A 22,812-nucleotide genomic window follows, 5' to 3' on the forward strand; every position below is an offset into this window, starting at 1 on the left:
TCAAGGTAGTTTCTACCCCTCAGTAAAGTCCTCCTGGACCCAGTAAGGTTCCACTGGGTGCCGATCTCCAGTGATAAACCACTGTGATAGGTGATTTTTCTTAATGTTATTTTGAAGAACATTTATTACATGCCTATCTACTGCTCTGAACCTAGGGTTTCCTGGTGGCATTTTAGTAATCCATCCTCCTGATATGAGTCCAATATGAGTTAAATAGCAGTGTGCCTCAGAACACTCATCAGAGCAACTGCCTTGCCTGTGGTGAGAAAGACTAGAAGCAAGTTGAATGTCACCCATTTGGAGCCATCAAATAAAGTACATTAATGTATGATTTACATCTATAGAGTAAACAGTTTATTTATGCTCTTGTGGGAGAATGAGGTGAAAGGCTGAATCAGCCCTAAGAAAACTAATAAAAATTTATATTCTTTAATTTTTATTTTTTTGCTACAATTTTAAATGTGTAGAATTGGAGAAGTGAAATGAACCGCCCTCAGCTGTATGAAACTTTTTCACTTTGCAGTGCCAATGTCCATTAAAGTTCAGAATGTGACTGGGGAAGCAATAGAAATCAGCTGGACTGGTGGCAGGAGAGGCAGCCTCTACACAGTCTCCCTCATGGATGGAAACCAGGAGATAAATAAAACGACTACAAAAGAGACAAAAACTGTGTTTAAACATTTACTTCCTGGTCACGTATACACAATATCTGTGGCAGTATTATCTTGTGCTAAGAATAGCTGGGCTTCAGTTACTGTCCGAACAGGTATTTCTTCAATCATCCTGTCATTTTTTTTTTAATGAATATACTCTCAGAATATCTTTTTACAACACGATTTTAATTGGATTTCACAGACTATTATTTCTGTAAGTCAAGTTTATTTATCTAACTCATCCCCTTACTTGGATAGGACTACTTGGATTAAACAGGAGTTTGCAAGAATAAGTGCTTATTCTGTAAAATTTCTGACCATTCTGTATTGTTGAACCAGATAATTCTGTGCAAAAGTCAGGATATTTTGGTTGTAAATCTAACAGGACATATTCTGGTAATGTGAAGTTTAGGTTGTACATGCTTTTGTGAATGCAGGCAGTCCTTAAATGTCATTGTTATATTTTTGATTTCATCTTAGGTTATAGACATTAAGACAGACTGTTTAATTGTATCACTGCACTAAATCATAAAAAGTAGAACATATGCTATATTTTTTCTCAAAACATCAGATACACTTGGTAAGTGTCTTTTGGGAAGCCTATAATCCTGAATACTTACATCCTTTCCCTCAGCCAAATGTTTTTGACTAAACTTTTCATGTTATGTACAAGGCCTCCCAAGTGACATTGTCTTCCTTACAAGCCTGTTAGGGGGTATACTTATAACCTAGACCCAACATTTTAGCATCCAGGGCACTCAACAGGACCTATTCAGTTGAAATGTCCGTGCACTGACTGTCATGTCCTGGGTACCTCTGCAAAAAATGTTGCAGGCAGACAGGAACTTGCTTTTCTTGAAAAATCTTCCTCTGCCCATCTCTGACCACACAAAAGCTGTCTAGTGCCCTTAGAGCAGTGCTGAGACTGAGATTCACACCTGCCTCTTAACAAGGTTTACAAGTTGTCTGTTAAGTATAGCTATGTAGTTATAAAGTAAAAACTATAGAGGGTTCTCATCAACTCATAAGCCATATTGAGAGGCCTTAGACATTTTTCCTTCACTATTCCATATGAAAAGGAGTTCCAGAATTGCAATGCTCTAATGTTCTGAAAACATTTATCAAATTGCCAGCCTAAAGGTATCCATGGCAAATCCATATTCATTTGCTTTTGTGCTAACGTTGCCCTCTAGCTTGAATACTCCCCTTTCTTCCTTTTCTCATATTGTTCTCTCCCTCCCTGATACAATGATAAACTTATCCTTTGTTTACTAGACTAGACAAGACATTATTTCCTAGTTTCTTTTCCTAAGAAGAATTCTTCTCTGCCTTGAAGGCCCCCACCACTCTTCGTTTCTTTGAAATAGAAGTCACCCTTCTTGAATGCGGGTAACTGGGATTACACACAGCCATCCAGTCAAGGTTGTACCAGTGCGCTTACCATATCATCAATACTCCCATCTCTACTGGAAATGTATTGAATGATGTGTCATAGGACAACACATGTTTTTTTCATAGCTGCATCACAGCTACGATCAGCTGAGACACTGAAGTCCTTTTCGATGCTTGTGCTGCCATGTTAGAGAAGATATTTTTATTATTAATCCCCAAATGCACAACTTTCAGGGAATGTCATCCCAGTGCTTCTGCTCCAGCCTTAGCTTCATCCAATTCTTTCTGGAAGATCTCAATTTTCCCCTGTGTTAATGACACCTACTAACTTTGTGCCATCAACAAGTTTTATGAGAAAACTCCTGCATTTTCTGGCAAGATCTATAATGGAAATGTTGAACAAGTTCTACACCCAGACTGATTCTCAAGGAACACCACATGTAATATCCCTCTAAAGCAAGGTTTCTTCTTTTAAAGCTACCCTTTGCCATCTCCCCATTAATTACTTTAGACAAATCTTTTTCCACTAAAAATTTACCACTTGGCACTGTATAATATTGCTTTTCTATTATTGGAAGAGATCTGAAAGTCAACTTGTCAAAGGAAGATGATAGGTTATTTTGGCATGATCCACTTTTGATAAAACTGTATTGCACTTTATCATATCAGTGGCTGAGAAAATTTTCATTATTTCTTTTAATATCCTTTGAAAGATCTAACTTGACTTTTGGCAATTGTTACTTTCTTCCAGCATTTCTTGAGCTCTAAAATATAACTGTCTCTGCTGCAACCCTTTTTTCAGTTCTCTAGTGGATTGTCTGATTATTCTCAAAACCCTTCTAGGGCAGTTATTCTAGCAGTTAAATGTGGAGTTCCTTCTTATGGATTTACCCTCTGTCTTAGGCTTTAGGATCACAGAGCCAAGGAATTCTCATCCTAATTTCCATTCAAATCTTTCAATACTTCAGTCCACTGGCTTTCATTTATTAGTTTCCCTATTTTCAAATAAAAAAAGAAATTTTGTCTCCTTTTGTAATATGAAGCCATCTCCCCTACCAGAAAACTGTTTGTGAGCTAATTAAAAAGAGCAATAAAGACCAAGGCATCTGGATTTTATGTGGAGTTAAAGATTATGTTCTATTCTGAGAGAAAAACTAGAGCTGTATGCAATGAACTAACTGTATAAAAACTGCAGTACCACCCTTTACTACTGTTTTGACCCATTATAAAGAATTCAGATTAGCCAGTACAGACAAGCATACAGAGGTTCTGAGACTCCACGATGCATTTTTTTTTCAAAGGAAATTGCAGGTGACTTTTACTTCTGAAAACTCTATCTAGTTTACCTGAGTTGTATAAGCACATAACAGTACAACCTGTATCTTTAACTTTGACAGGAAATAAGAGTTCTCAACATTATTTCAGTAAAGTTCTCAAATACCACCTACCCACCCACCACCTGCCTCTCTTGATATGCTCCATTTTTATAATCTGCAGTTCTAAGTTCTCACTGGGCAAAAGAAACTGCTGCTCAGGTGATTCCTTGGTCATGATTCAATGCTTTCACTTATTATTTAATCATTTTCTTACTAGCAACAATCACGCACGCACAGAGGCAATTGTCTTGATTTTTTAAAAAATTTATTTTACAGATCCTGTTTCCTGTTTCAGCAGAAATGAGTTTTGCTTATCACAAAATACTGGCTGTCCTGACTTAAAGTATATTGTATGCTCACGTAAGTTTTATAGAATTTTAAAATTTGTTTATTCATAACTATGGGGTATTATTTCACAATATAGTATCTTCCATGAGTATTTTGCAATCTGCTTTATTATGTCAATCCACATAGCATCTGAAGTTCACACTTCCTTGGTAAGGAAGCTGTTTTCATCAAACTTCAGTGTCAGCTTCCAGCTCTATTTTTAGTCTAGACTTTTCTATGTAAAGCATACTTCTTCTGGCTTAGAACTCATCCACCTACTCAGGAAGATTTAAACATACTCAGTGCCTTGCAAAATCTAATAGACTGATCTTGCTTGTGCTGAAATCAATGGGAGAGTAGGATGAACCCTGAATAATATAGGAATGAGTAACAAGTTGTGAGGATTGTGATGGCTGACAAATTTCAAGAGGAAGACATTCAACTTTGAAGATTCAGAAGCCAGTGCATTAGACACACGATACACTTTCTTATTATTTGATTAATTTCTGGTTTTATCAATTAGTATTATAAATACATGAGATAATAAAGTCCAAAAAGCAATTGTGGAGTGACATCCTGGGATTCATCTAATTGTTTCACTTTTTTTTTTTTTTTCCAGATTACCAAGCATTTGCCTGCCGTGTTTTGTTAAAAAGCCAGACATTTAATCATACGCTTTATAACTCTGATAGTGAAGGCTACAAATCAATGTCTGAAAGTATAAGAACAGAAGTAAGTTCCTGCAATCTTCTTTGTCATCATGAATGAACTAAGAAAAGTTTTGCAATTAGCAACATCAGTCCCCTAGATTCATTGTTAAATCAAGGTTGTGACAGAAGAAAAAGATAATCCTTTCTTGATAAAACAGTATAGGAAGCACAGGAACTGTCTTGACTGAAGGACAGAAAGCATGTTGTCCAATGAAGAGCAGTCTGCCACTCAGCTGTCTTCTTTTAAAGAAAAGGACTAATAATTTACACACTTCTCAGGAATCTTGATATATGTAAGCCTGTTGAAAAGGTAAAACTACTGTAAGATTGGGGTAGACTGCTTTTAAATAACTAACAAAAATTATTTTTAGTGTGATTATCACACCTTTTAGCTAAGAATCTCCACAGATTTCATAAACAGTAACTAATTTGTTCTGACAACGCCAACTCAGAGGTAACCTTGTCTTATGACTGCTAGCATCTCCATTTCATGGATAGAAAATTTACTTCAGTGAATTTAAAAGGTTTCCTCCAGTCTGACTGAATGCAGTGGGAATCCCTTTACAATCTTTTAATAAGCTTTCAGTCAGACCTTGTGCAACACGTCAGCATGACTGTTATCACACTTTAAAAAATGGCAAACCCAAAGAAAGGCTGTACTAACGTGACTGAAAATGTAGTCAATATCTGTGTTGGATTTTTTTTACAATTTGAATATTAAACTATTTCTTTTAAATTCCACAGTACTACCACAACGTAGTTGTAGTTTTGAAATTTTACACTTTGGCCTCCATAGGCCAGGTTTCCTATCTAGACTGTTCATTGTGGTGAGGAAAAGAAAAACATTTCTGGAGTCTCTGGCCAGGGAACTTAATGTGACATGTAGTTTGGGGTGGGGGTTTATCCCACAGAGAAAGACGGAGGTAGACAACTGAGCAAGGAGTCAGAACAAGATTTGTTATCATCTATGAAAAATAGTAATCTTTCAGACTTTTCAGGTAAAATATCATATTTATCCACAGCAAGAAGATAGCTTTTTCTTAGTGGGTTTAATCAAACACCTGATTTTCTGTAAAGATTAGTCCTGACAGAAACGTTTCAACCAATCTTACTTAGAAGGAAGGACTACTTGTTCTTGCCCTATATCCACATGAAAACACTGAGCAAGACTCTGCTTTTGGAGACATCAGTGTAAACCTGAAATCATTCCAATTGGTGTAATGGGATTACACTTAGTTTATGCCAGAATGATTGAGAGACAAATCAGACCCTTGTCTTTCTTTGCACAGTTATTCTGTAACATCATGATTTTGATAATCTGGTGACAAAAACATTTTATCTGTTCTAAACCTCTAACATCAAGTTCTGCACTGGTAGTGTGTGCATGACCATGCTTGAAGTTTAATTGTACATGTTAAAAAAGCTAGGGGACACTGAAGATAACTTTAGAAATGTTAGGTGCACTTTGTAGATTCCAAATTTTGTACAGTCAGGGTCCTATATGGGTTTGCAGCCTGTGGAGGATAATTAGTTTCAATGCATATTCATTGATAACTAGCTAAACAGATTACTGCTTTGGAAGTCAAACTTTGATTTCATATTTTCAGTCACAGACCATGCATTGTTCCAAAATCCTCCTTCAGTAAGTTTTTTAGCAGTATAGACAAAAATTACTGTCATTATTCATATATTTGTTTTTCCAAAGCGATTACCTTGAAAGAGTGATAAATCAGAAAATTAATATTCTGATGTATGATGTGTGCATTCCTGCTCTGCCTCAGTTGACTGACACATGCCACAAATATCAATTTCAATTTACACAGGTTGTTAGAGAAATGCGCATTAAACTGAAAGATGACCACTTTGATATCATTATGCTTGGATTCAGACCTGGAAGTGTGATTGCGTATTTTATTTCTCTACTGCAAAACCAAGAGCCCATCGATGTGAATGTTATGCAGGCACACTTAAGTCAAATATTAAGGACCAAATTTGGTGACCAAACTGAAGTAACTGTACAATGTAAGTGATGTTAAAACGGCTTCTCTGTGATGGTGTGGGAATCAAAGGGTCAGATCTCCTGCATTTCACAAAAGATGATAAATTAACTTCTTTCTTTTAAGAGATTCAAATATTTCAGATAGCCTATTTAAACATTCACAGAACACATAGTCCAGATATCATGTAGATCATGGATCTCTTTTAAAGAGTCACTACACATGCCCAGTTCCAGACTCAAAGGATGGGTTCTCTTCACATAGAAGGAGGGCTAGGTGAGCTTTTTGCTGAGGTGGTGTCATCACCTTTGTATGATCCTAAAAGACTGGATTCATCTTTCACTGAAGAAGGGGATGAGGAGAGACTTCTTCTGTAGTGGCATCTGCAATACTTCTCTCTGAATAGAGATATGATGGAAGGGTTTACCTCTTCTGTTGGACAGCCCTCAAAAAACCTCTGGTCCCTGCTTCCCTGGCTAAAGGCTGTGTGAATTCAGCAATATAAAGTGATGCAGAGAGGCTGAGAGGGAAAGTAGAAATTGTGCAGAAGGATATTAATCCAAATTAGGGTATCCATCATGCTCATGGTAGTGGTAATATGCTTATTTCCTTGAGCTCCTATGAGTTGGGGGGTTTTCAGGCAACATAGATACTCCTTCTGCCCTAGTTAATACCCTCTCTTTGTAAAATGCTGGCTATCACTATAATTTAGTCTATGTGCCTTTCCACCATTACTACACACATCTTTACCACAGAGTTGAGGTATGGTTACATGTGCCACAGGCTGTTCATTGCCTTTATCTGGCAGTCAGGAAGTTTTCTGGTTTTGGCCTATCAGTTTAGAGACTTTGGTTTCAGTGGACTGTCTCATGGAGCAAGACCTGGGTAGGTGTGAGTACAGCTGACAGATCAGGTCCTGATTAATTTCACAAAGTTGCTGTGAGGGCTAAATTATGTACAGCTCCATTTCATGCACCCTTTTCACACCTTGGAGTGACTCTTTGTTGAGGTACAGACTGGACTTCTCCCAGAATCTTCCAGATACTTCCCACCAAGTAAATCCTCAGAGCTGCTGATTATGGATGTCATCAATAGATCACAAGGACCTTCAGAGAGAGAGTGGTCCACAAAATTTTCTAGTTAACAAATCTTTACTACATACAAAAACATTTTTAATATTATTCAAAAGTTTCAAAGCTGCCAAACAGTAAAATGCAGCTGTCACTTAGCTCTACAAGCTTTCTTACACCTACTTTTTACTGTTTCTAGCTAACATTTATAAAATGTGTTTTAAATTTCCAGCTCTGACTGCTCAGTCATCAACTGGAAAAAGTTCCAGCTGGAAAGTGGCAGTGATTGTCCTTGGAGTTTTACTTGGAGTTTCATTAGTGCTGATTCTTCTGGTAATGTTGGTTTACATCTATATGAAGAAAAGAACGGGTAAATATTTGGTTGAACCCAAAGGACTCCTGGAAAATTTTGTCTACAAGCACTTATAAGCCACCAGTTTCATTTACATATTTTGGGTAAGGGGAAAAATTAATATATTTGTCTTAAAATTCTATGTTAATTGTTTATATTAACTTAAGATAACTACCCTCTCCTTCCCAATGTCTATCACCAAATTTCCACATTTCTAACCACCTCTAATGAATCATCCTTTTAACATTGCTCTCAGGTATGGCGTGTGGAATTTTCCCCCTTGTACATGTGGTAGAGTGAGGCATAGAGAGACTTCTATTCAAACTATTCACTATAGGTATTGCAATGATTCTTAACCATTGACTATAAAGAGAGAGACAGGATCTGAACTACTCAACACTCACTTACATATAGATGACAGCAAATGGAGTACCTTTGGCAGGTCACCTGAATACACAGCCGAGCCCAGACTCATCCTGTTGGGCTTTATGCACTTGGCCAAGGGTGATTCACCTCACCTGAGATTTTTATCACCTCATCTGAGATTTATGAAGATGCCTCTTTCTCTCCAGTGACTGTAGAATGACCCCAGGGCAATTAGTGTTCTAGCATATGCAGGCTGGTTAGGAGTCTGAAGGGAAGTGGGATAGATCTGGGATGTATGGACTTGCTACAGGAGCCTCTGGTGGACCAGGAATTTGATTTGGAGATTTCTGAATTCAAGGTTAGTTTCTTTAATTGTTGGGCTATGAAGAAACAACTGCCTTTATGTGACAAATGTATAGCATGCTAAATACAGGTATGGTTTAATAGGAAATCGGTAATTACATAGCTTTAACACGTCACCAGATGGGGAAAGGGAGACAAAAGGTTAATTTGGGCTGAAGTATTTTACTCATCTATTTTTGCTGGTCAAAAATGGTTGGTTGGTCAAGGGTGTGTCATATAGTGCCTTTTTGCCTTGCTCTTGATAATCTCCAAATAGAGTTCACTAAAAGCAACCTGAAGGATCCTGTGGCATTGGACCAGACCTTGTGCTTTAGAACAATGAAAAGAAACAGCCTTTAGCTGTTTTCACCACTCTTAGCTGCAGTCCCAGTGCAGTTACAGTCTGTTTCTCCTGTAGTGTATTTTTTCTGCTTGGAACATGTTGTTGAACAAATGATAAAGGGCAGTATATTGCTGTACATATTTTCAGTAGGATTTATGTATTTAATCTCAAAGCAGTTCTTGCTGTGTCTGTATTTTATCTGTATGCCTATGCTTAGCATTCATGTTGAGGCACTGAATGTCCTGTGGTGTTGAGGCCCTGGATTATGTCCCTTGAACAGTTCAGGCCCTTTGTCTTTGCAAATTACGTTATGGTTATTTAGCACGGGTTAGAGTAAGGAGGTGTCCAGAACTGTAGCATGTTGTGGGACATCAGCAGACAAAGGACCTCAGCAGAGTGGTGGCACACAAGCAACTCTGCTGTCCTCTGGGTGCAGCCACTGTTAATTTTTTTTATACCTCTTTTTCCTGTGCTACAGTATAGCTCCTGGAGGAACCTTGCCGAGGACCCTGGTTAAGCAGAAAGGTGAAGCCATCTTATGTGCTGGCCTTAATGCAGAAAGGCTGATTTAGTTCAGGCTGTATCATCACCCTGATGAGAGAAGTCACATCCAGCCCTCCTCCTCTGTCCTTGCCTTAGCAGCGGTGTCACTGTATGAGGCCAATGGGCTGTGTGAGTACCTAGAGTGTCTTTGCACACGAAGTTGTGTTGGTGGTTTATGTTCCTGTCTGGAATATTTATTTCTTTTTGCAGGGACCTATGAAACAAGGGTCTTGCATGACTTGTTCTCCCTTTCCTTTCATGTAGTATCAGCTTGTCTGTCCTGCTCAGGCCTGGGGTATGGAGTCACAGCCCACCTCACTGATGGAAAGTCAGTGTGATGAATATTTGTTAAACTTATTTTACATGGGGTTTAAATATAGCTAGCTCTGGTGCTATATTCACTGAGCAGTCACTTGACAATGTATTCTGTCAATAAATACAAGTTCTCCAGTGAGCTATGTGTTGAAAATACAAATAAGCGTTCTTGCTTATGTTAATAGTGATTTCTTTCTTTTTTGGGGGGGTCTACTTTGAATAGCAAACTCTCATTGTTAGCAAACATTTCTGATGTCCTTACAAATAATGTTGAAATAAAGACCATGTACAGCAGGCTTGTACTATGGAATCCTGGGGCTTGTTAATGCAAAATATATTTAAACTCTCTGAAGAAAAGTGGTATTTTAAATTACTTTCTCAAAAATGCTTTACAAATAAAATCTCTATTTTTACAATTTTGTATTCTGAAGGCACCTCCTGTTCTTATATTGTCATATAATTTGGAGCCTCTTCTACTTGCAGGAGGGGAGGGTGGCCAATACTATCAACAGCAGAGCTAACTTTGATCCAGTGTATGATTACACAGAGGCATGATCTCTCTGAGCTAGATTAAACAAGAAAAGCCAGATCTAATGGATCTAGCCTTGTTTTTTTCCCCCACTCCAATAAAAAAATCCCCTTACCACCATACTGTGGTGTCTAGACTCTGAGAAATCTCTGAAGATGAGAGCAGGAGTAGCCAGATCTCCCCTTTCCACAGGGGATCACTTCCAAGCAGCATTCAGACAGGCTCATGCATTTCCCTACTTGGAGAGATGCAGGCTCAGCAAGTGGGACTGGGAAATAAACAGCTGATGGTAAGATACTCACAGGTATCTAGGTAGTTGGCTCCTGTTGATATCAGTGAGATTTAAGCAGTCCCTACATCTTTGTGGGTCAGGGTCTATATGACTGAGGAAAGGCACCTTGCCTGTTTCAGACTCACATTTTTTTTTCCCTGGAACTGACTGACATTATTACCCAGAAAAACTTGAACTGCTCTGGCTTCAAGAGATAGGGATGAGCCAGTGTCTGAACAGCAGAACTACACAAGTCTGGTTTCCTAGGGGCTGGCTTCCTGCATGCTCTATACCCCACCACTGCAGTGACGCACCTTCCCATCTCCATAACCTTCCCTGCCTCCAGTCCATGGTCATTCCATGGTGCCAGCTTTTCTCCCACAGTGCCTCCAGTCTTGTCTCCTCCTTCTCATCCTCTAGACCTGTTGGCTGTGCAAGAGATGGCATAGCATGGGTAATGCTTGAGCTCTCCCATAGTGCAAGCAGTATTAAAAGCTTCCAATTTTCATAATTTTCATGAGTGTCAGCAGTGTAAGTATCCAGAGAAATATTTCAGCTTGCTACAAAGAGAATTGCTGTGTTGGCTCAGAACACAAGACACACATAACCTAGTATTCCAGCTCCAACAGCTTTCAGGTAACAGGCAATCTTTCTCTTTTGTGGGTCTCATACGATGGTGAGTGGTATTAGTCTCTGATGTTCAAGCTTTTAGCTGGCTTCTAAGTGTTAGTCACTTAAGCTACCATTCCCTTCACGCATGTTGTGATCATGGAAAAGGTCTTAGGAAATATTGTGCTCTGTTCTTATTGAAACCAATAGCAATCAGCCAGGTGACGTCCTGGTGAGATTGAGGCCTCAGCCAGCCTCTGTCCTCTTGTCATGTCACGTGATGGCCTTGGAACTGATGAGATGAGACTCAAGTCTTCTGTTGATTTTTAAATAATTTCCCTTTTCCACAATTCATTATTCCAGTTGCTGTCAATAACCAAAAGCTTTGCTGAAGCTTCATGAGTAAGTTATTAGACGTTGTGATGAAGATGATTGTGCTATGAAACCAGGATCCTAGTCAGCTGTTGCACTGCACCATGGGCACAGGCAGTTCAAGATTGGAATTAACCATGCCATGGAAGAGCACGTTGTGCAGTCACCATCTTCTATTCAACCCGGGTTGTGTGGACTATGCTAGGAATTCTGCTTAATGCCCTTGTCATTGTAGACTTGTGATGGAGAGTGAGTACTACACCTTCTTTAACAGGGAGGAGCAAAGCAATAAGACATGCTCTTAGACTGAACAAGAGAGGCCTGGGAAACACCAGAAATGTCATGTCTGTCAGGCTCTCCTCTAGCTGGTGAGCCAGGTGCCAGAGGAACAGGAGGAACTGGCTGATAAACACAGGAAAGCCACCGGGCCAGAAGTTTCCTCTGCAGAGAGCTGGCTCAACTGTGTGCTGAAACAGACAGTGAAATGAGAAACTAAAGGATCTAAAGATGCTCAAGTTAGACAAAATAGCAAGTGGGGTTGAAGCTGCAGATGATCTAAGCCAATAGCATAGCGATGTGCCTTACCCAAGCTTACCTGCTTGCTTACCTCTTCCCAAACACCAAGAAAGTGCTGTATGACTTCAGGATATCCTAACTATATATTGACCTATAGAGTAAGGAGTGCAGGCATGCACTCAGCATGGCCTGGAAAAAATAATTTCAGGATTTGGGTCTGGGTAGGACCTCGGTAGTTGGTGCCAAGAAGCATGCACAAACATCAGACATCAGGAAGCTGCAGAGACATCAGACAGACAGTCCTTCAGGCCCACATTATGTGCACATGATATTGTCTGGCTTGACTAGGGACTGCAGCTAGTCCTTATGATTGACTTTGTAATAAAAAACCTGCTGACAACTGCTTTAAAGTGTAATAGTGTGGAAATAATCTGGCAATAGAAATATTACCATTGGTAATCCAAGCAGACCTGCATAATTTTTAATCATTTTTATGAGAGCTGGGTTGTCTCAGGACATTGCATTCTGGGGACCCAAATCAATAACATACCTGTTTAGCTACCACTAACTTGATCAAGCTGCTGTATTTGCCTGCTGGAAACCCAGTTTCCACTTTATGAACAGAGCCAGACACCACTGCTGCTGAAAAGGGGTTGGGTTTAAACATTTTTTGCTGTATAAACATGCCCATCTGCCAATTGCTTCCCTTGTTAACTGTTTTTTCTAAGGACTCAGTTTCCAAACATTCAAGAAATTCAGGGCTGTGCTCAACCTGTGGTTAGAAAGCTTGCAGCGAGAAATGAATTTGGCCAACTCACATCCAGTTGGCTGTCTCATGGCCCCAGTCAAAAGATTGCCCTGAGCAACTGAAGCTCTTTTGTGCTGCAGGTCACATCTCTCTTCAATTACTCTTGTGTGTGGGGCACACCTGATCTTTGTATGCTCAAATATGTGTGAAATTGTGCTAGAAATTGTAGCAATAATAGATGTTTTAATTCAGAGAAATATAAGCTTTTGTTACTGGTATTGCAAATGCCCTGTTCTAAACTCACCATGATCCTGTGCTGGCAGCAACATTAATGCAGGTTAGGCAGGATTATAAATAACTCAGGATGCTTTTAGGAAGACTTGGTCCTGCTACGGGTTCAATGCATCACCTACATGACCTCTCAAGTCACTGAAGACAAGTTCAGCTTACTTTTCTGCAGTTCTGTGGTGTTCCAGTTTGGTTCAAGGAGTTGCAGTGAGTCAGTGCAGCTGGGTGATCCCACAGCAGATGTGCACAGTCAAGTAAAAAAATCTATAGGGTTAGTTAGAAAAGGGTGAGTGTGTGGGCAGACTTCAAACGTACTTGAGTGGCAACTATTCCCTCTCCTACAATTCCAACTTCATAAAGAATGGTTGGGTTTTTTTTAAAATGATGAAATTGGATGAGTATAACACTACATCTGAGCTTCCAAAAATCTTGTTAATACCTTGATCAGACACAGTCAGAAAACTATCCATTCAGAAAGGTATCAGATCAAGAAAACGCTGCACTGTGCAGCAGTAGCCATCAGATGGTGCTCCCTGTGCCTCTATCAGCTGCTCCAAGACCTGTTTGCACTAAAATCTTCAATAATTCCTGAATTTTTGGCTCAGTCTGTGGGACAGGGCAGCCTGGAAACTCACTTCTCTTTCAATGACCTTTGCAACGCTTCAGTGCACTTCAGTCCTGTCTTAAAGTCATCCAAGTGTCTTCCTTTCCAGCATGTGAGATGGCATAAGAGTTGGGAAATGAATAAATTTCATCACTCTGAAGAGGTGACATGGAGCAAAGAGATGTTGGACAGGCAACGGGAACTTCTGCTGCCTGCAGGTCATCTTGGCTGTGCCCTGGCAGGAGACTCTGTAGCTGTGTTGTCACAGGCACAAAGAGCCATGAACCTCTCTACACAGGCAGTTAAGCTCATGGGGGAATTACAATCAAAAAAAGGAAGGGATAAAGGTGTCTGGGAATCTCAGTGTGATCCTACCTGTTTCTCTGAGCACCTAAATACCAGCTTAAAGCATAGCTCTGAACTCTGTGAAAACACTGAAGAAAAAGCTTTTGGTTTGTTTTCTCTATGCACTCCTCTTCTGCTTGCTTTTGTATGTCCTGAGTTGGTGCAAGATGAAGTGAGAATGGAGAGCAGCACGTCTGCAACACGTGCCAGTGCAGTGGTCAGGGAGCAAGGAGCAGTCACCTGCAGACTGAGACAAGGGACTGATGTGTTTGCTGGACTTAACCACTGCTGTTGTGGCAATGCAAATCACTAACTCATTGTCACTGTGGTCTGGCATTGATGGCAGCTCCTAAACTTTAATTTGTCTCATTGCAACAATAAACATCCTATTTTTCTATTAATTGTACCTCAAGTACATTCAAAATTGTAATTTGATTTCTCTCCTCACATTCAAAAGGCTTATGCTGCGTATGGGCTCTTCATCTTTTCAGCTGTTCCTTGTGGAGATTTTTACATTGGATTCACTGAATCAGCAACTTAAGTGAATTAATAATAAAAAAGATATAATTTTATGAGCATAGCCAAATTATCTGTGTAAAAAACACCCTATGAATCAAAAATGTAATTAAATATTAGCTCTCAGCTAATTAAAAAATATGATATTCCAACTGTCATTTTCCTCAACTATCACTAAGGTCATTTCACATGTCCAGTCATTCCACTTGTCTAAGGAAATGGTTAGTTGCAGAGTGCCAGCTATCAGTGAGCTTGCTTGTTCTGGAGTATCACATACAAAAGCCTGAATATTGCGCCATTAGTTTTTAAATCCTAATTGGTGTTTAAAGAAAATATCCTTTTCCTTCACTTCTGCCTAAATCCCTGACTGGTACTCACTGAAGTCACCCCTGGAACAAGGAAATAAGAATACATGATTGGTAATATATGGCAACAGGAGGCTATCTGCTTGCCTCAGGTTTGTCACTGCTGTGTCACTCAGCCTATAGGGCAAGTCATATGCTATAACCTTATAGCCATGTGCTAGTGAACAGCCCTACAGAGCCAAACGGGTGGGCGGTATAATCTCTCGGCTCTCATTTCTGTCTTTCCAGAAGAAGTGGACATGGGAAGACCAGCTCACCCTTGGCCAGGGGTGGGGACTGGGGGCTGCCACCTAGCAGGGCTGTCCAGGAGGAGGGAGCCCTCCCTGCAGGAACCATGGCTTTATCCCTTCCCAGAGATGCAGCTATATTTGCTGTATGATGTTGTGACAGGGATGAGTCCATTTGCCTTGCCTTGGGCTGGCCTCTGTTGTCAACAGAGAAAAATTATCACCTTCAGGACATGATTCATCTGCCCTGTTTTAGGTGTCTACTTCAGATGAGATGAAATCACCCAGAAATGTCCATTTCTCTCCATTGACTCTGAAGGGAACCTAGAGCAACACTAATTCATAGACACCTACATTGCAAGACAGCTGTAGGTGCTCAGAAGAAACCCGCCTCCCCAACTTTTATGCCTTTGAAGAAGGTACCAGCTTTGTCCATCATGCCAACACCTGGTGAGGTGGGTCAGCAGATTCGTGGCATTATAGGCCTGGGCAGGGCATTATATTGGGTCATGGAGAAAGAGCAGCAATTTTTGCAAGTATGGGGAGTTCAGCAGCAGCAGCAACTAAGTGGGAGTCTGTCGCTCTGCAAGCATACAGCTGGCACAAGAATTTTTCTCTTTTCCAGGATTTTGCCAATAATGGCCCATAGGGTTTACTTACCACAGCACCTTTCATGAATGGTCTTTCCTCCCCTCTTCACTTCAAGTATAACTCCGGTGGAGGTCTCACTAAACAGGACTTTGGCCTTGGAGGAAGACACGTGGGATAGGACATACATCCCTCATGTCTTTCCATACCATATCCCTCTCGCCGTGCCTGTCAGAATGCATCTTGAACCCACCATGCCCATGTTAGAGATGTGCAGTGGCGCCAGCACACATGCCCTTGTCTCCATCGCAGCGCTGCTGCCTCCCATCCTATGCAGCTTGCATGTAGAGCTGCAGCCAGATCACATGTATCAGCAAAGACTGGGCAACCCAGGACCCAACAAAGGTATGCGTGTGTGCAGATTATGTAGAAGGAGTGAGAAAGACAGAAAAAAAAAGGATTAAAGCAAGGACAAGCTGAAAATTCCTTTAATCACAACTTAACAGTGCATGCTGGTAGAGCTAAAGAAATGGTTAACGAGAGTTGTGACTGCTTCACTCCTTCATGACAGATCACTGCCCAGCCTTGCAAACTCGTGCCTACTGCACGCAGCCCTCAGAGCAGCGAGGAAGCAGGGATGTGTTATTACTGTGCAAGCCTGACAGGAGACGCCTGTTCTGATTCCGGCTGCTAGCAACCTGCCTGCCTCAGACAAACAAGCTGGCAGCAGCGGATGTCTCATCTGATAGCGTGATAGAAACCAGATAAACCCCTCCTCCTCTTCTTTTATATTTTGTATGGGCATGAAGCCTGATATTAATAAGAGTGTGGTCACACTGCTCTGTGAACAATTTCCTCAATTCCAGCAAAAAGTGCTGGAAAACTTAGAAGAGAGTGAATTTGCAGTTTATGTCATGCTTGAAAACTCTCTTTTCCTTGATTTGTTCAGTTTAATGCTAGTAACTGGTTCCTGCTTCTCTGTAACAACTCTGTATTTGCTGGGTTGTCCTTAATGCCTTTTGCAACACGATGGTGTAAATGTATGCAAGGTGTATTTACAGTTCACTTACAGGAAAATATGGTCTAGGCTGTCACTGCCAAAAAAAAAACTGGTAAAGGAAGCTCTTGGGTCACTGTAAAGGGTAATCTGATTTTATTCTGCTTGTGCAATGTCAGAAGTGATTGATATCTTAAATATGAGGAAATGGAGTTTCCTGCTTTGTCCTACAGCTTGTATTGCAATTGTCTCTGTCTCATTCTCTTTTATTAAATGATCTCTCCATGGGTCTCCATGGGTAGCTGGGAACAGTCTCCCTTTTCATTTTCTACATTGTACAATGCAGTTTGTAATTATTTCACGATGACTTTAATTAGTCTTTCTTTCATTAAGGTTACAAGCACCACATTTAGTGATATTTTGTTTTTTAGCTGACTACTCAGCTCTTAAAAGAGCTGGGGGAGTTGAGGGGCTTAAAAGAAAGTGAAATGGCTATTCAATTTTGGATTTACCTCTGACACAGACTCAGAGTACACAACTAGTTGTCATTTTTTTCAGACCAAAAGCATTACACTGGAAAACTGACAAAGTGAAACAGCTCTGCAGGATCCTGCTTGTTTTCCTGTCAGCTTGCTCAGACTCTGGCTGGGGAGGCTGCAGGTGCTGGCCTTCAATCCACCATGCCAGCTAGGCTGGCAGGGAGCTGGGCAGTGAAAACTTCCATCCGTGACTTGCCTGAAGGCTCCTTCTTTCCCTAACCCTCTTCTCCTCTTCACCTTCCTCTCCCAACAAAAAGCTAGTAGGCTCCTACAAAACTGGAAGTATATCTTGAATGAAATGATGTTGAGACTTTTCCATCTGCTGTAGGGTTACATTGTCGTGTCCATCAGGCCTGTCCTCTTGTATTCAGAAAAGTTATCTGAGCCGAGTTTGAGAAATTGCTGTTAGTCCGGGATGCCCAGGTGTGTGGTCTTGCCCTTAACAACACGGCCTGCTGCCACTGAGCATATGTTATACCATGAGCGTATGCATGCACCAAGGGTGCTCTACATCTGAAAAGTCCAGATGTCCGCAGTTGTCCTGGTTTAACCAGGATAGGGTTAAGTTTCCCCAGCAGTGGGGGGGAGCTCTAGCCGGGTTATTCAGATACCATGCTTATGTCACATCCTGGCAGGTCACATTTTTCCTGGCGCGGGAGCGTGGTGCACGTGTGGTTTTGTACATCTGCTCCTCTCACTGCTGTATTTGGTAGCTATTTTGCTCTGTTCATTGCTATCACTATTACTGTTATTGTTATTGTTGTGGTTTGTTGTGTTGCTATTGCATTGTTGCATTAAACCTTTCCTTATTTTAGTCTTGGGGCTTTGTATTTCACTCCCTTTGTGGGGGAGGGGCAGCGGCCGCGTGGTCTCAGACCCCGGCAGGGGCTAAACCACCACAGCAGTGCATGCACAGATGATGTGGAAAGTAGATCTGAATAGTTCAAAATAGAAAAAGGGAACAGAGGGATGCTTACTGTACATGCACTACACAGAGTGCACCTTGGTGGAAATAAAAGTAAGAAGATTCTACCATGAGAGACGTGCTGTAATCTGAAGCTGTCAACAGTGAACCAGTGCTGGAACTTTTAAAAGTACCAATTTGGTAACATTTAAAAGCATTGTGCCCAGCAGAGGGTAGCTCAGTATCTCACTGGACTGGAAGCCAATGGTTGCTGAAGGACCACTGAAGCAAATCTGCCTGTTCACAAGCAAGGCAACAAGAGAAGAGGCCCAGTAGAGCTCTGTGTATGGGACAGACCCACTATGAACCTGACATGACTCATAGCACTGCAGAAAATAGAGTAATTTAATAAAATTTGGAAAAGAGCTGCATGGCATGAGTAAATCAATGAAGACAGTGAAGTACTTTTCAGGCCCTTAGGATGGAAGATGACACTACATAGCATTTGCTAGCACTAAACTTGTAAATCATTGGCCTGGATAGTTTACAGTTGTGATTCCTAAAAATATCTCTACAGCGAACCTTGATCATGTTGAATGAAGTTCGGAGTCCTGGGGAAACATCATTATTCCTAAAAATGTTGCATCAGAATTCAGAAGAGGCCAGACCAATGGCTGGATTCAGTTGGAGTCTGTGACACCAGCTCAAGGCAAAATAACAGAATGACTTTAATAATGAACTATAACATCAAAGAAGATGTGTAATGCCATGCGCTGAGAAGACTGAGTCTACCCTCGCCAGGTCAGGCCTTTTCTATGAGCAGGTGTGAGCCTGATTTACGAAAATACATGCATGCTCACACATGATATAACTATATTCTTATGAGATTTGACTTAGTATCCTATGACAATCTGTCCAATACTGTACAATATCATAAAATAAGATAAATAGTTTAGCAACTGGTAAACTAACATACCTCACAGAATCACAGAATCATCTAGGTTGGAAAAGACCTTGAAGATCATCCAGTCCAACCATCAACTCAATATTAACAGTTCCCAACTACATCATATCCCATACCTCAAGGCAGTTATCACTAGGGAAGCTTTTAATGGGCATGTTTTGATTAAGACTGCACTGAAGATAGTGTTAGGCCTGAAGTGATTAAATATTTGCATCAGTGATTCAGAAGTAAATATAACTCCTCCGCTGATTAAGGTGTGTGACTTATGCAGAATGGTAAACAAAGAGGCCAGAACCGTTGCATGCAACGATCTTGACTTCTTAATAAGCTTGACCCACTTGAGTGATATGTATTTAAGTAGTTGAATGCACAGATACACTTTTAGGAATAAGTAATGAAGGTCATGCCTACAGAATAGGATGCTGTATCCCAGCAGGAATGGACTCAGAAAAGGATCTGGCAATAGAAGGATAAGCAAATCAACATGAGCTCCCACAGTTATGCTGTGGCCAAAAAGGTTAATGTTGAAAGAACGCAGAGGGAGCCCAGCCATCATTTAATGCACAAAGGCTCAACTTTATTAGTACTCACACTTCTTTTATATCCACAATAATTAGTTCATACATATTGCAAAAAGCAAGCTCCTTATAGGTTGCTAAGGTTAGATACATTGGTTGCTAAGGTTAAATACCAATCTCTCCCCTTATGATTTCTGCAAGGCCTTCTACATAGTCCTGCTTCTGTTCTTTGTTCTTCTTTGATACTTTTCGGTATTCTCCCATCACGTCGCCGTTGTCAGCAGTTCCTCGGTGCTGTGCCCTTTCTCACGTAGCCAGTTGTTAGCAAACTGCTCCACATCTCCCCCGTTTTCTTTTTGCACTTGTGCTAAAAATATTGCAGAGGCAGTCTTCTGCAGGGCCCTTTGCAGAAGATTGACAATACATGGCAACATCAAAAGCACAGTCACAATTACCAAGATCATGACCCCCACAGACTTGATCAGAGATATTAACCATCCTGAAAGTCCCCAACCTTTAAACATCCTTGTTAACCAATCTAATCCATCATCTTCTGTTAAATGTTTGACACCATCCTTTAGCTGCTGTATGCTTTTAAAAATAGATTCTGAGTGGTCAGACAAATTCATGCAACACATTCCTTCAAAATCTTCACATCCATGTCCTTGTGCTAAAAGCAAAAAATCAATTGCAGCTCTGTTCTGTAAAGTAGCATGTCTAACACTATCAACATCAGTTAAAAGACCACTTAAAGCTAAAGAAGTAGCGTTAGTCTGTTTGCTAAGCCAACATCCCAACTTATTCAAAGTAGTTAAGGCATTTGCAACCCCAACTCCTGGTGCCAATATGGAGGCCGTTATGATTTGGCCTGGATTCCAGAATTCAACGTTATCTCGACAAGAACTTTCAAACCGATGAACGGTCCTTGGGACTCGCTTATGTTTTCGAGTCATATTCAGAATCATTGACACATTTGGTGTTAATAACGTGAGACGTCCGAGGCTACACGGGCCTCCATTCAGTTTAGATGGGACGCCTCCCCAGGCACGATCTCCACAGATTAGAAACACACCAGGAGGTAATGCAAGAGGAACAGCAAAAGATCGTGAGATGTTAGTCGAAGTATAATTGCACCAAGCAGTTGAATTATGATAAGCAGCATTAGTTGCATTCACATTTTGCCCTCTCCGTGTGGTGTTATAGGAGTAATTAAAAAACACACAAGCATCCATTATAACAGAGCCTAGCAACTCTAGCTCTTGGGGTTCTTGCGTAACCTGTGGAAGGTGACTGTATACACCATCCCAATTATCTGTACAATTTTTTGGAGAGTTGCAAAGAGAGAAAATCTGAAGGGTTTGTGGGATTGGCCATGTGTCTACTGGCACTCCCACCAAACAGGTGGAGAATGGATTTTCCGGATTCGCAGTAGAAAGGCACAAGGTTTCTTGATGTGTCATATTTGCCAAAGTTACCCAGACATTTTGTTTAGGTTGTGAAACCATCCAGCCTTCAGCTTGATATATTGTCCAAAACAGGCCAATCACGCTGGGTAGGATCTTAATGAAAGTTGCCATCTGTGGAGACACAAGTAAATTCCTAATCCTGATTAATCAATTGTTATTTGTACTTCTATCTTGTATTGCTACGTAACGCCTTTTCATCTGTCCCCACCTACGGGGAGCAATCTGTATCCACGTAGGAATAGCACTATGTATGAAACACTCAGTCTGTAAACATGCAGATTTTGATTCCTGTTCTAACCGTTGCTTATGATGCTGCAGCCACCAAACAGCCGCTGCCAGGGATAACGACTCTCGATTTTCCCACAAACCGAAACACTCTTGAATTGGCTGCCCTGCAAACCTTGCTAATGCCCTCTGTGGGTTGTCATTAATCCATGTGTTACGACAGTTAATACATCTTAACCCAAAATATAGCTGTGATTGGTGTATCCAATATCTTTTTTCACATCCTCCACAAAACACCTTTACCCACGCTTGATGATCTGGATTGTTGCAGTTTAAACAATTTTGCCCATTTCTTATTACATTCCCATTTAACCCCTCAATAATTCTCCATACATCTGACAATGTTGCCCAGTAAAGTGAATGTCCGAGTAGACCCTCAAGTTGGGTCAAAACGGGCTGGATCTTCAGCCGCTGTCGATGAGCTTGTCTCTCCTCTGGTGTCATTGGGAGGTGCGGCAGGTTTCGCCCATCTCGCTGGAACCCATACGGTGCCTGTTGGTGTAGAAACACAAAGATATCCCCTTCCCCATATTACTACTTTAGCTGGTCCTTTCCACAATCCATCTTTTGGATCCTTATAATTTACCCATATCTCTTGCCTTCCCTCACTTACTTTTGCCTTTTCATAATGTAACATAGCTGGTGGTTGTTCTGCGTCTCCAAATATACACAAGTGATTCATTACAAATAATGTTTTTGCTAATCTTTCTTGTACATCCTGTATTTCCGTATATTTTGCTACATAACGTTTCAAGGTACCATTTGCTCTCTCAACTATGGCCTGTCCTGTGGGAGAATGCGGTATCCCTGTTACATGCTTCACTCCCCACTTGTTTAAAAATCTTTGCATTCGACTTCCGACATATGCTGGTCCATTGTCTGTCTTTATAGTATTCGGAACTCCCATTATTGCAAAACAACATGTTAAGTGTCTGATTACCTGTGTGGCCTTTTCCCCACTCTGTGCAGAGGCCCATATATATTTGCTATAAGTATCTATAGTAACATGTACATATTTAAGTCTACCAAAGCTTTGTATGTGAGTCACATCCATTTGCCATACTTCATTAGATTTCGTCCCTCTAGGATTGACTCCTATTCCAATACCAACCCCTTTATTGTGAAAACTACAAACAGGGCATGTTTTTACTATGGCCGTGGCCTCCGCCATTGTGATGCCAAACTGTGTTTTTAGCCCTTTTGCATTCTGGTGGAATATGTCATGTGCTTCTTTTGCCAATTTGTCTTTCGGCATGGGAACATGTACAGCAGTGGATACCAACTTGTCCGCTCGAGCATTACCTTCCCCAAGTCCTATATCCCATTTATGACTCCTAACATGGATTACAGCATACGGTTGTTCCCTTATTTTTAT

At 40.8% G+C, this 22,812-nt stretch overlaps 1 long non-coding RNA gene across 1 annotated transcript; it reads left to right on the forward strand.

The window, feature by feature from the left end:
* Nucleotides 1–661: 661 nt before the first annotated feature.
* Nucleotides 662–4,485, forward strand: LOC141920169 (uncharacterized). The gene is made up of 3 exons (XR_012622238.1): nt 662–766; nt 3,698–3,781; nt 4,368–4,485. It is a non-coding gene; the product is annotated as an uncharacterized LOC141920169 (long non-coding RNA).
* Nucleotides 4,486–22,812: the final 18,327 nt, after the last annotated feature.

This window comes from Strix aluco, chromosome 2 (assembly GCF_031877795.1).
Source record: "Strix aluco isolate bStrAlu1 chromosome 2, bStrAlu1.hap1, whole genome shotgun sequence".
Classification (NCBI taxonomy): Eukaryota; Metazoa; Chordata; class Aves; order Strigiformes; family Strigidae; genus Strix; species Strix aluco.